The sequence below is a fragment of the Mesocricetus auratus genome, unplaced genomic scaffold (assembly GCF_017639785.1).
Source record: "Mesocricetus auratus isolate SY011 unplaced genomic scaffold, BCM_Maur_2.0 Super-Scaffold_100676, whole genome shotgun sequence".
NCBI classification, from domain to species: Eukaryota; Metazoa; Chordata; class Mammalia; order Rodentia; family Cricetidae; genus Mesocricetus; species Mesocricetus auratus.
The window spans coordinates 85,677,988-85,692,489 of NW_024429266.1; positions in this window are offsets into that span (position 1 = coordinate 85,677,988).

The window sequence follows — 14,502 nt, forward strand, 5'->3', positions numbered from 1 at the left end:
GTCATTTTCTTAATTAGGGATTGAACGGGCAAGGGACAGCCCACTGTGGTGCCTTCCCTGGGCCAGTGGTCCTATAAGAATGCAGACTGAGCAAGCCAGGAGAACAAGCCAGAAGGCAGCGGCACCACCACCCCCCATGGCTTCTGCATCAGCTCCTGCCTCCATCCAGGTTCCTGCCCTGCTTCAATTCCTGGCTTGACTCCTCCAGTGATGGACAGTGACATGGAAGCCGATGCGGAATAAACTCTTCCCTCTCCAGCTTGCTTTTGCTCGTGGTGTTGTTTCATCACAGCAAGAGAAGCCTAACTAAGACACTGTCCCTTGTCTCATTTTTAAGGAACAAGATGGGAAAGTTTGCTGTGTGTTCTGATTCCTAAACTTTCCTCCATCTTCAGGGAGCCCCACTCAATAATCAGAGCAAGCACTGTTGCCTTAGGGTAGTGGTTGTCAGCGTGGTTCCAGAATCAGAAGCAGCAACCTAAAACTTGAGAGAACTGCAAACTCTCAGACCCCCTCCTGAACTGGACTCCCTTGGGGTAGGGCTGGCAATGCCCGTTCCGATCAGCTGTCCAGTGACTCCCAAGCAAACCCACAAGATCTTAGCCAGCGCTTTCTCCGAACAGGTTCTTTTACACCCCATTGTTGGTTTCTTACTTATGTCACAGCTAATCCCTAAAGAGTATGCACAGGAGATATTAGCATACTCAGACGCTTGTGTGGTTAGTCCAGTGTGCTAGTAAAGTGCCCCTGCTCCAGGATCTTCAAGGCTCCTCCTATAACTTCCCGTGGGTCTCATGAGACCCTCCTTGACCAGCTCCAAATAGCCACCTCCTCCTTCTCAGCTTTGTTTTTTTTCCTCTTCACACTTATCACCATGTGACTCCCATCCTACTTCCAAGTTGATATGTTTGTTTTCTCTCTGCCCCCCCCCCATACATTTGTTGAGAAGACAAGTGGGGACTATGGCTATGATGGGACACAAGTTTCTCTCTGAGACTCCTGGAAGCCAAAGTGACACGAGGATCCCTTTATTCAAAACTTGGGGGGGGGGGAATCAGATACACCACCCGGGAGACACGGGTTCCTCCTATTTGCTTGGGAAGCCTCTGGTATAGAGGTGAGAATGAGGAACATAGATCCAGACTCTTGGCCGAGGTTGGAGCAACTCTGGAAACCTACACTGATTCTGTTCCCACTGTTCCCAACCAAAGACGAGCCTCCTCGCAGGGGAGAAATGAACAGACTCTGGCCCACACAAATAATAGGAAAATGTGTGTTTATTTGCAGCCTGGGTTTAATCTATGGAATCAATCTGCATATGTGGATTCAACTGATGTGGATCAAAATGTCTTGTGGGTGGGTGGGGAAGGGGGTGAGGGGGAGTGGAGGGGGGGGTGTATGTGCTGAATATATGCTGACCTTTGTTCTTGTCCCAAGCAATACAGTGTGACAACTATTCATTCTGTATTTACTTTGTGCCAGGAATTATAAGCAATCTAGAGTTGATTTAAAGTGTATGCCAGGATCTGTATAGGTTATACACAACACACTGGTTTACAAAAAGGATTTGCACATCTGTAGATTTTGGTGTCTGGAATCCTCTGGAGTCAGTACTCTGGGATACTGAGAAGAACATCACTCAGCTTGGTAGGTGAAATGCAGTGGGCTATGAGGAGGGAGATGGTGGAGGGGTCCACCATGCCGGGTTTTCGTTCAACTGCCGGGAAGGGTAGCCCATACCTCAGGAGAATATCTAGCACTGATAAATTTATAAAGTATTTGACCTTTAATCAATCCTAATATTTTCAATCCACAGAGCCTGCTTAAACGCCTGCAGTCCTGCCCCTGGACCCCTATTCATCACAATTACTGCTCCAACTGTCGGAGGCAGGGCATGAAACAGCGCACGCTGACGTCCAATATTTTATCACTAATAAAGAGAAACATCCCAAGTATTTGCACAGTTCTGATGCTTTCCAGCCTTGAGCCCAGGAAAAGGGGGAGCATGGTGATTTATGCTTACTGCCCGGCACTGTTAATTGGCCTCCTCAGCCGGGGCCCTTGAGCATGGCTTTTCTTTTCCCTTCTAGCCACAGGCCACAGTGTGCAGAACTCAGATCCCTGAGCACCCAGTAGGGCTTTCATACACACTTGGGAGGTGGTGTGAAAACACTACAGAGGACGGTTTTCCATGACCAAGCTTTGGCAAGTGATTGCCTACACTGGTGACTTTGTAAACAGACAAAATGTTTATGAGAAATCTTGTTCCAGTTGTTGCCAAGGCTACAGTCCTTCCAGAGTTCCCAGGCTTCCAATCTCCCTCTGACCCCACCCCTAAGCAGTAGGGTGGCCACCCAACCCCACTTTCTTCTCAGCTCAAAGTTGCTCCCTCTCCGCCTTCCGGCTCCAAGAAGAAAACTGTGTTTCCAGACGCAGTGTTCAGAAGACCCACCCAGGATGAATTACATGGCACCCAAACATCTGGATGGAATGTATACTGAATAAGCAGGTGTTTCTCCTTTGGGACAGCAGGTGCCTTGGCAGAGCCTTGAGTCTCAAACTAGAAGAGAAGGGCTCCTTCTGTTCCAAAAGAGATGTTCAGCAAGCCCTTTAATTTCATTGTGACAAAGAGCTCCACATTCCACACCACCAACACCTTCCAGAAGAGACTCTCCAGGTGTTATAGTACGCAGAGTGAGGGGCACCTTGGAGGATCCCACAGCAGTGAGAGACAAGTGCACCATGCAGGCAGGACTTAGGTGGGAAGGTTAATTGGGGGAAGGGAAGGGAGTAGGGAAGGGAGGGGTGAGTAGGGAGAGAGGACAGACAGACAGGCACCTGCCTGCCTCTTCAAGAGGAACAGTGGAAAGAAAGAGAATGGGCGGAGGAAGGGTTCATCTCTTAAAGGGACCGCTTGCTCCTGTGTAGAGCCAGGGTACTGTTTGCCCCGCATGGAGTGGTGATGCATTCTGCCAAGTCCCCCAAGGGGCGGGGCCAAGGTGTGCCTGGATGCTATCATCAGGGAAGAAGAATGTCTACACACGCTTCTACTTAGCCCTAGGCCTAATACCGAAGGGGAGTTGGGCTGTAGGGATCCATGACAACCTGGAACTCTAACCAGCGCCTGATTCTCCTTCCCCAGCCCATCTTCTGCCTAGCAGGAGACAGGAGGTGCATCCCATCACATCAGTAAAGGCAGGTTGAAGTCTTCACGGCAGATGTGGGGACAGGAGACTGCGACTGTCGTGAGGGGCAGGAGCCACAGAGACCAGAGGCAAAGAGAGAGTAAGCAGCTTCACCCACTGTCTTTCTGCTCCTTCCACCCTCCCTGTGTTCTTCCAGGGTCTGGGCAGAAGACTGAGTACACTGCCCGGGCTGCCGTGTGACACTCAACACAAGCCTTCAGACCCCTCCTCTGCGCTTCAGTCTCTGCCTCCAGCCCCCCAGTCCCTGGTGTGACACTTGACACACCCCCGGTTCTCCTCGCCACTTCCTCACTCTCCGTGCAACACAAAAACACTCCCCCTTCAACATGGTTTTTATTTGTCTGCTTGGTTTCTTGTTGGGGACGGGTGGGTTATACACCAAGGCATGCCACAGCACACGAGTGGATGTCAGATGGCAACTTTATCCTGTGAGCCTCAGGGATAAACTCAGATGTTGGGGTTCGGTGGCAGGTGTGTTTGACCGATGAACCATTCCGTCTGCTCCAACACTCCTCAGTCCTGTCCTCAATATCCCCACCTAATGAAAGGACTAGACACTCACCCAACCCCCAGCTTTGGCAGCCTTGACAGGCTGCAGAAAAGACCCAGAAAGAGGTAGGCCTCTGACTCAGCAGCATGTGCTGAGCTTCCTGATCTTGCCCGACCTCCTAGTCACTAGGAGGTCAGATACCCTCCATGTGGCAAGGTACTAACCAGAAGTCAGCTGGCGGGCTCTAGATGTACTTTAGCTAACAGCAGCTTAACAGGGGCATATAGAGCATAGCAACCACCCTGGGAGGGCCTATAGGCCATAGCAACCAGTTGACCAATCAACACAGGACAGGCCACCCAAGCCCGGAAATGCACCAATCCTGAGACTGTTGCAGGCCCCTAGGCACTCCCCTTGCTCTACCCAACAAATCCACAGCCCCTTCAGGTCCTTCTCACCCCACCAGCTGTGTCAGACTGTTGGAGGAACTGAGTTAATACAGTTAACTCGTTAAATAATAAAAAGACTCTTTGCCTTTGCATCGGAACAGGTCTCTTGGTGATTTGGGGGTTCAGAGCATTGGGGCACAACACTTCCTGAGTATAGCCTGAAGAGCACTCCTCCAGTCACCGCCCCTCGCTCTCCTAGCCCTGGGTGTAACACTGACTGCACCCCTTCAGTGTCTCTCTCGGCCTCCAGTCCCTGAGTACAATACTAAACTCGCTGTCCAGTCCTGTCCTCAACTTCCCCAGCTCCTGATGATAGCATAGGCCTCTCCCACCCCACCTTCGCGGTTCCTCCAGCCCCGGATGTAACAGGAACACACCCCCACTCATCTCCCGGACTGTACACTGAGTCCTTTGCCCCGACTCCTCCACCGTAGGCTCAACCCTAGGCTCAACACGCACACATTCTCCTGACTCTCATCTCTGCCCCAGGCTTGGCTGTAGCATCAGCCCTCCCCCAGTGTCCTGCATCTCCCCTCCCCTGTTCATTCTCCCACTCTTTGGATGTGGCGCTTCAGTACACACCCTTGCTTGGCACCCCCATAACCTGTATCTGTCATAACAAACGAGTTTCTCAGGGTCGCTCTTCTTGGGAACAGCTTTTCCCTGTAGTATCTCCAGGAGATTCTTGGCCTCTTACAGGGATCTTTTGCCCCAACTCAGCACAAACAAGCAGGGGGTGGGAAATGGGTTAAGAGGGAAGACAGGGATGACTACAATTGGCTCTCCACCGATTGTTGGAGTTTGATGCCCAGAGCAATATTTTCCTTCAACCTCAATGCCTCTGTCAGTGAAACTAAACTGCAAGCTGGTACCAAGTGGCCATGGGAAACGTCTGGTACCCATGCCAGCCGGGCCGTGGTTAGGACCAGTTGAACTGAGATGGCTCATTGAAGAAAGTGCTTGCCTTGCGTGGGTGATGACCTGTGTTTGGATCCCCAGAAACCACCTAAAAGGTTAAGTTTGTTGGCACCTATTTGTAACCCTAGTGATGGCCAGATGGGAAGCAGTGACAGGCAGGTTCCTGGGAGCTCTCTGGTCAGCTGGCTTAGCCTGCTTGGTAAAGTTCCAGGCCAATGAGTTACTATCTTAAATGAAAGTTGCAAGGCCGAGTAATGATACAGGGGTTATGACGCCCAAAGTTTGTCCTCTGACCACCAGACATATGGACACACACACACACACACACACACACACACACACACACACACACACACAAATAAATAACCACAACATGAAAAGTATCTATCCCTTGGTAGTCCTTTGGGAATTTTTTCTTTCTTGAATTTCTGGGAAGTTTGAAGTGTTAAGCAATGTCCCCAAGGCCCTGAGTTTTCCACATGAAGGATCCCACCCCTGAAACCACACAGCAGCCCCTGACAGTGAAGGCTTCCTTTCAGATTGGGGGTTTGCCAGGTAAGGAAGGACTCAGACACAAGAGCTGAAGTGCAGGTGATCCAATCCTCCTCCCCCAAGTAGCCCAGCTTTTTAGCTCCATGGGTTACAAGTTTATGGGGATTCTGGATCTATGGTTTCCTATGGTCGCTTTTACAGATCTTGTTAATTTATTACCCGTGGTTACACTTTTAATGGAAATCATGAAGAAATGGCAAAGGAAACATGAGCTAATTTTTTTCCAGTGACACATTTCACTGCTATTTAAATAGCCGTTTTGCCAAACCAAACACAGCGCTTACAGCCAGCGGTGACACATAAAGGGGATCACTGTGGCCGACTGGGCCTGCGGGCCTCCAGAGCAGGCGAGACTTTCTCTCAGCTTCCCCAGGGGACAGATGCCAGAGGGGGTGGAGTGGGAGGAGCTGGACCCCAGAGTCAGTGACCACAGCTCCCACCCCCTCCTCAGTGTCCACCCCCCACCCTCCGAGAGGTTCTGGGGTGACTGTGACCCCTCCCCCTTGCACTGTGGCTTGTGCAACCTTCACTGCGGCGTGATTTGCCCACGCCTGTAACTGGGAACATTGCTGGGTTGTGTAAAGCCAGAGAGACTGTGGGGAGAGCCTGGCCAGCTTCGTTCCAGTTCTGCGGTGGCAGCGGCAGTGCTGCTGTGACCCACACTTGCACAGGGCTCCTTTGTTGGGTAAACCCAGAGCCTCTGGGTTTCTCTGGCTCAAAACAACCTCCAGCTCAGACCTCGGATGCTCTCCCACCCCAGATTAGGGGAGTGGGTGTGACGTCATCAATCACTTATTCACTTTTCAAAGGAGCCAGTTGAGATCATGTCTCTTTAGTGAGAGGGACTCCGGCACTTGTAGTGCTGGAGCAGGGAGGACAGATCCATAGAGCTCCTGGCCATGACTGGCTTAAAAAAAAATAAGGTGACATTGATATGTATTTTAACAGCAACCGCTTAGAAACCAGAACACAGAGGGACCAAGAGATGCCAAGGGACTGATACATCAGACTTTGGAGACCTTGGCTCTGTTGTCTGACTTCAGGGGTTCCTCCAGAACCCAGGGGCAACCCACATTCTCCCCAGGAAGGAAAGGAGCCCTAAGAAGGGGACACAGAATAAGCAAACAATTTGCTGGCTTGCCGGGGGTAGGGGGCATCCAAGCCAACGAAATGGCGAGTGGATGTCTGCCCCACTCGGGCTGCCGGACAAGGCTGGCTGTGTCTTGGAGGTGAGCTGTGTCTCCACCTCCTGCCGAACGCCCAGGTGGGCAGAGTAGAGAGCAGCTAAATGCCAGAATTTGGACAGCAGGCACGCTGCCACAATCAGGGGAAATGACTCTCGCCCCCCCCCCTTCCCAAGGACAGCCCCACCTCGGGGAGCGCGTCAGAGACGTTAACTGTCATTCCCTCTTTGCCAAAAAGTATATTAAATCCACTGACCACATTTTTCCAAACCCAAGTGCGGAGGACATTAGATCAACGCACAGGCTTGGGCTCTAGCATGCCAGGCACCCCACACGCTTCATTTCGCATTATTAATATTTAAACCAAAGCAGCTGTGCTTAGCCCTCTTAGAGCCCAGAGCCTCCCCAAAGCCCCCATGGTGACTTTTCTCTGAGGCCAAATGCACCAGCTCCTAAGCCCAATGTTGACCTGCATGCCTTTGGGCTTCTGGAGTGAATTTCCCCAATAGCCAGCCACTCCTTGGTGACATCTCTGAGATACTTTTGAGCTAGGGGGGCCTGGTGGTAGATCCTGATCAGGCATGGCTGAAAGTCCTCAAGGGAACAAGCAGGTGAGAGCCTCTGGGCTTTACCTCCTTCGTGATAAGAGTGACTCCCACAGCACACCACGAATTTATACCTCAGAGCCTGGAGCTCTCCCTGTAGACGCTTGCAAGTTCAGGCCTTATCTCTAAGTCTGGCTCCTAGACACTAGCTGTAGTCTGTACACTGTAAATGGATTTGAGAGAAAGATGGAAGGGAGGGAGGGAAGGAGAGACAGAGAGAGGAGGAGGAAAGAGAGAGAGGCAGAGAGAGAGAGAGAGAGAGAGAGAGAGAGAGAGAGAGAGAGAGAGAGAGAGAGAGAGAGAGAGAGAGAGAGAGAGGGAAAGAGAGCACAGGCCTTCGAAGCTTGCCTCAACACACCACCTGCCTGGCTTTCTCCAGAGTCCTGTGCTGTAGACATGAGGGTGCTGTCTATCCCAGACACAATTCTCCCACAAACCCCTTGCTGCTCCTCTCTGCCCCTACACTCTCAGCATGTTGCTGTAACCTGCACAGTGACGGCGTTCCCTCTTTCTCAGACACTTTAGGCCCCGATTCTGTGTGGATCTTATTAGATCGCAAACCTTTGTTTCCATACCTATGAAAACAACGTTTGTTGCTTTCTTTCTGTGTATGTGGTACTTTCAGTAACACAAAGCACGAAATTTGCACAACAGCCCTCTGAGGTGAGGACTATAGTCATCTCCATTCCACAGAAGCAAACCTGAGACTTTCTGACAACGAATCGTTATGTCTTGATTGATGTTTCCATTGCTGTGATGAAACACCACGACCAAAAGCAACTATGTGGAAAAGAGTGTGTGTATATATATATATATATATCCCAGCTTGCAGTTTGTAGTCCATCACTGAGGAAAGTCAGGATAGGAACCCAAACAGGAGGCAGGAGCTCATGCAGAGGCCATGGAGGGTGCTGTTTGCTGGCTTGTTCCTCATGACTTGCTCAATCTGCTTTCTTACGGAACCCAGGACCACCAGCCCAGGGATGGCCCCACCCACAAAAGTCTGAGCTCTTTTTCCATCAACCACCGATTAAGAAAACGTCCTACAGATCCAGCCTACAGCCTGATCTGATGCAGGCATTTCTCAGTTGAGGCTCCCTCATCTCAGAGGACTCCAGTTTGTGTGCAGTTTGTCCAGCCAGGACAGTTTGTCAAAGATAAACAGCTAGAGACTGTATGTTTTCCCCAGTAATCCAGGCTCAGATACAAACTTCAGTTCCTCCCCGATTTAATTTACCTGTGACTCTTTTTTCCCCCACCCACAAATTGGAGAAAACAGTAACACTAATCTTAATTTCATTCTTCGAATGATCAGTTCAGCCCCGCCTGAGCTGGATTAGAAATGGACAGAGGTTATGGCTAAAGGAAAGTTGAAAATACTAAACAAAGGCATAAGGTATCTAATCCAACTCCTGCTGCCTTTACAGACACACATGCACAGATGTCTGGGACACTAAGGGGCCAAGACAGCAGTGACGATAATGGCATGTTGTTGACTAGTGGAGAGTCTTGTAGGACTCCTAAGCACCACCCCGTGGATAACCCCGTTTATCCCTCTCAGCTGTCATAAGTCAAGCATTGTTGTCATGGCCCTGTTTGGGATATCTAGAGTTATACAGCAGACCACTGCAAAACTTAATGACTTAGGACAATAATTAATAACTTTATTTTGTTCATAAATCCACGGCTGGAGTTGGGTAAACCTGTGGTTTTATCTTGCTTGTACAAATAAAGCCTGTCTGAAGATCAGAGGATGGAGCTTGCCACTAGCTAACCATAGAGGTCTGGAGGTCTGTACAGACAGACAGGAAGTGAGATGACTGGGTGGAGAGAGGCTGCTGAGACTCTAAGGAGGTGAAGGTGGCTGTGGTTTGCTCCATCTTCTCTCTGATCTCTCAGCATTTTCCTCTATATCTGACTCTGGGTTTTTATTATGGAGACCAATGAAGAACTCCATTTACATAGACCCTCCTCTCTGCTCCCTTCTGCTTTTTCAGTGAGGGCTGAGCCACTGCTGAAGACTGACACACTCCTCCCAAGGCATTCACCTGCCTGCTCACCAATGTCTGCTGAGCTTGCACAGTCCCTACTTTCTCACTGTCTGGTGGCCAAGTTCTGACTAGGTGAGGGAGAGAAAATGAGAGTGTGCCAGCAGAAGCCCTCTATGGCCTAGTCTGTGAAGTCCCTCAGTGCTGTTTCTAGCACATGCAGTGTAGTGATGTAATTCACAAAGACGTAGCTAGATTCAAGCGGAGGTTGGATTTCTCAGTGGGAGATGGCCAGGCTCTGGGCATGGCACCGGGCACGCTGCTGTAGTCTTGTTTTGAAAACTATACCCAGAAGAATGTGGAGGCTGAGAAGGCGTAGTGCTGACATGGGAGACTTCTCTGAGCGACCTAACTCAAGCTCGAACCCAGGTCCTTCCTTCTTCTCTGTATATAGTGCTTCCCAGTCTTACCACTTGGTGGGTGTTTCAGAGAGGCCCAGCTGTCCCCCCACAAGGAGAGTGAGGTACTACTTTACTACTTGCCAAGCTGACCTAGGAGACAAGGGCCACCAGGAGTCGGAGCTGGGGAACCCTACTGTACAGGAATGAAGTGAAAAGGAAAATGACAAATCTTGGGATGTATAACTCCAGATGACAACGGGAGCTGAGAAGACCATGGGTAAATGGGGGTGGGGGTGGGGAGGGACACAGACGACAGGAGATGTGGGGGGGCTTTGGGAAGATGCCAGTGTGGTGCCAGCTTCGGGAAGTAAAGAGGAAGATTTGTGGCAGGGGCAAAGGGCAGTCCTAGGGGGCAACAGGAGACAGTGAGAGGCGTCCAGTTGTCAGGGAAGAGTTCAGTCTAGAGAAGTTACACCTGAGCGCTGAGGTCCATCGAGCCCTGTGTGTGCTGTGCAAGTAAATCACACAGATGTGATCCGAATCTGTGCTTCTGAACAGAATTCAGTCACAGGCGATGGAAAGACCCCAATTTCTGAGGCCTCCCAGTGTCTTGTCTCTGAACCAGGACTAGGGTTCAAGTGGAAGACACTACAGTCCAGACTCTCCTGTGGGATGCTTTTTATCCTCTCCTTTTCTGGAAGGTCTCCTGCCACCTCCCAGCATTCCTATGTCAATAGTACTTTAGCTGCAGCTATAAGGAGGGCGAGAGAGAGAGCAACAAGCCTCAAGTCTCTCAGGTCTGTGCCTTCCCTTTGAGAAGACCCTGAGCTTGACTGGGGGCTTAACTTGTCCCCTCCTCTTCTGGCAGCCCAAGCACCCTCCAGTTTAATCCTGCCTAGACCGGATTGGAGAAGGAGGCTGGGAATCCATAGAAGTCATAACCCTGAGCTTCACGGAGTTTGCAAGACCAGGTGCACATCTGGGTCCCACCCTTTCTCAAGGAGAGCCAGAGACATGAAGTGGAGGCTCTACGGGGTCAAGGAGGAAGCAGAGGGGGACAGAAGACAAAGGGAAAGATAAAGGGGTGAGGGGTCACTTCAGTGGGAGCAGGTCCAGATGTGAAAGGATGTTAGACCCGGGATGGTCATGCCATAACCAGTCAGTGACCGGAGACAGGAAGTGTCCATGGGCAGACAAAGTTTACTGACTACAGAAGTAGGGTTCGGGCAGGTGTTAGGAGAGCTGGGTTTCATTTGAAAAGGAATGACAGCCGCTTTCCAGGAGACCCAGCGTACAATTCTCAAACAACTCACTATCAGGGTCTTCCCTTGGGAAATCCATTCCAGTCTTCCCTGCCCTCAGACCTGTACCAGAGAGGATGCTGGAGCCGAGCAATCCCTCTTCTCTTCCAGCCCCAACATTTATCTTTGGGTTATTTTCACTCCTGAGAACAAAGAAGCTTTCTATTCAGCAAGTGGCAGGAACCCACACCTCTGACAAGCCATAGATCACCCTCAGGGAGGGCAGGAGGGGTTTGTTGGGCATGTGGGACTGCAGCCTGTTTCTTCTTCCCCACCTAGACCCTCTGAAGCAGTGTCTGGCCTGTGGCTTGAGGCTTGTGGCAGGGTCCCAGGCAGAGAGCAGAAATTTAGGACGCATTGGTTCTAAAAGCTGGGAACCAAAATGGAACGGGACAGATGGGGATGGGGAATGGATGTCTCCAAGTTCCAGAAAGGCAGTACCATCAAGGATAATAGGAGCCCTGAGTGATAGACTCTCTGGGTGCAATCACCAGTACAGGAAAGACAGATCCTAAATTCCCGGGACAAGCACTCTAGCTGAATTTACTTCCTTCAACAAATGCATTTCCATGCACTGTAGTGTTTACTTGTGTACACGTGTGTGTGTGTGCGCACACACGCACGCGTGTGCGTGCACCTTTGCATATATGTGTTTATACACACACACACTTATAGGGATATGTAAGGATATATAGCGAAAGATGCAAACAAATAAGTTATCCTATTTTTACACATTTGGTAAGAAATTGAACACATTGATCCACTTTTACTTAGGCATATAATTTAAAAGTCATTCTGGATTTGTAAACATAGAATAAGGTCACCTCTCTACTGACTGAACCAATAGACAGCTATTGGCAGGCATATGAGTAATTTTCCATCTTTCTAAAAAATAACTTACTTAATTTTATTTGATGTGCATTGATGTGAAGGTGTCAGATCCCCTGGAACTGGAATTACAGACAGTTGTAAGCTGCCATGCAGGTGCTGGGAATTGAACCTGGATCCTCTGGAAGAGCAGCCAAAAAAGTGCTCTTAATTGCTGAGCCATCTCTCCAGCCCCTCTCCCCTTCACACACACACCTCTTTTTTGGGGTGCAGCACAAGCTCATGTAACTAATTCTTTTTGTGAGTATTTATGAACACCAGTAGGAGCATTCATACAAGTACTTCCAGGCAGTCTAAGAGGCACGTGGGCAGTTTCTTTGATGATATTTGTTAAATTACTCTGTCTAGAAAAAACTTAACACAGACCTTAATGGTGTTTTAAAGAGCCAGCTCCTCCCCATCTTGACTAATGCACTGTGCTAGACAACTTTTCGACCCACGTTGAGAGTTGAGAACAGCAGCGTTTCCGTGTGACTAGATGTTGTCTTTCATGCATCACAAATAAGGTTGAGAGACTTTCTGGGGCATTGAAAGGTTGTTTGTACTTAAGGAAGCTCTGAAGATACACAAATCCCTGGATCATAAACTTTAACTCTGATTCAGCAAGCCCCAAGCTAGTACCAAAAAAAAAAAAAAAAAAAAAACTCAGCTGGGTGTGGTGGCGTACACCTTTAATCCCAGCACTGGGGAGGCAGAGGCAGGTAGATCTGTATGAGTTCCACGCTTAAGCCTGGTCTATAGAATGAGTGAGTGAGTTCCAGGGCAGCCAGAGCTACTACATAGAGAAACCCTGTCTCAAAACAACAACAAAAGTGCTCATTGGGGTAGGTTAGTATTCATAATCAGAACATGGAGTGCATAATCAGTAAAAGAGTCAACTGGTAAAATATATTTTGACTAAAATATTAAATGTCAGCTCATGCCGGGCGGTGGTGGTGCACGCCTTTAATCCCAGCACTTGGGAGGCAGAGGCAGGTGGATCTCTGTGAATTCGAGACCAGCCTGGTCTACAAAAGATAGTTCCAGGACAGGCTCCAAAGCTACACAGAGAAACCCTGTCTTTATTTTAAAAAAAAAGTCAGCTCATTATAAGAATGGGAAAACAAAATAAAATAGTAGAAGATATTTGTTTGGTTATAAGCACAAAGAACTTACAAGCAGAACATGCTGTGAATGCCCTACCCATCAACAAGAAAAACGAGAAAAATTAACAACCTCATTATTTTAGACAGCCAAAATATAAAGGGATGTTTGCAAACAAAGATAGATGAATGGCTGGTACCCATATGAAAACATGTCTATTTCACAACTTTTCAGTAAATGGCAAATTAAAACCACAATAATAATAATTAAAAAAGAAGCACCAGCAGTACACTGGTAAAAGTTTAACAACTGACTCTACAGGGAGCAAATGTCTTTAAAAGCCCTATTTTGTGGTACTTACTCTTCACAGTATCTCCTGACACCAAGGTGACACCACTGAACGCAGAAGCTGGGAATAAATGTACAAGAGCAACCCTCAGAAGACGCAAAGTCTGGCTCCAGTGTGTCACAGAAACTGCCACACATCCATGAGGGCTGAAAGGAAAGGTTAGCTGGCCGTGCCAAGTGCTGGCAAGACGGCAAACTGCTTCAGGGAGCACGGCCTGTCACGAACTGGAAAAGCTGCATCCTGCACACATCTGCCCCGATGGTGCTAGGTACCCTGAGGATATGAGTGTCTGTATGATTTCACTTCGTGTCTACTGGACCACAGGGTGCCTAGGCGTGAGATCAAGCCAGATTGTGAGGGGCTTTCTGGAAAACATTAACATTTGCGTTGGTAAACTGAGTGAGGTAGATATAGATGAACTTCACCTGATCAAATGAAGGAGCGAGGAGAAGAAAGAGCCCGAGTAAAGGGAGACCCTCTCTGCACTATAGCCTGGAGCTAGAACACCAACCCTGCCCACTCAGAGTGTCTCTTTCTGGCCTTTGAACATACTGAGGCTGCACAGCCAGGGTCCTGGATCTGCTCGCCAGCTGCAGAGGGCAGAGCTTACCAGCCTCCTCCCGGCAGAGTTACGGGGCCCAGTTCCACATATAGAATTATATATGCTATCGGTTCCCTCTGGAGAACTCTAACACAGCATGTGGCCACCATGTCCACCAGGCAAATGGATATACACATCAAACAGCAGTTCTTATTTGTGATGGTCAAAGGCTGGAAACAACACACGTATCTCTCAAGAGCAATGCGAAGGAATACACAGGGCTGGATTTCTGCCAAGGAACGCTACACAGTTACACAAAGGATAAACTGTAGCAAGCAATGACAAGGATGAAGCCCACAGAGTGTTGGAAAGGGTGGGTCAGGTCAAGTCTCTCTCTCTCTCTCTCTCTCTCTCTCTCTCTCTCACACACACACACACACACACACACACACACACACACACACACGATCTCACTGTCACTCTCCCCCCCTACACACACCTTTTAAAACAGACAAAACATATTTTATGAGGCACCCAAATAGCAATA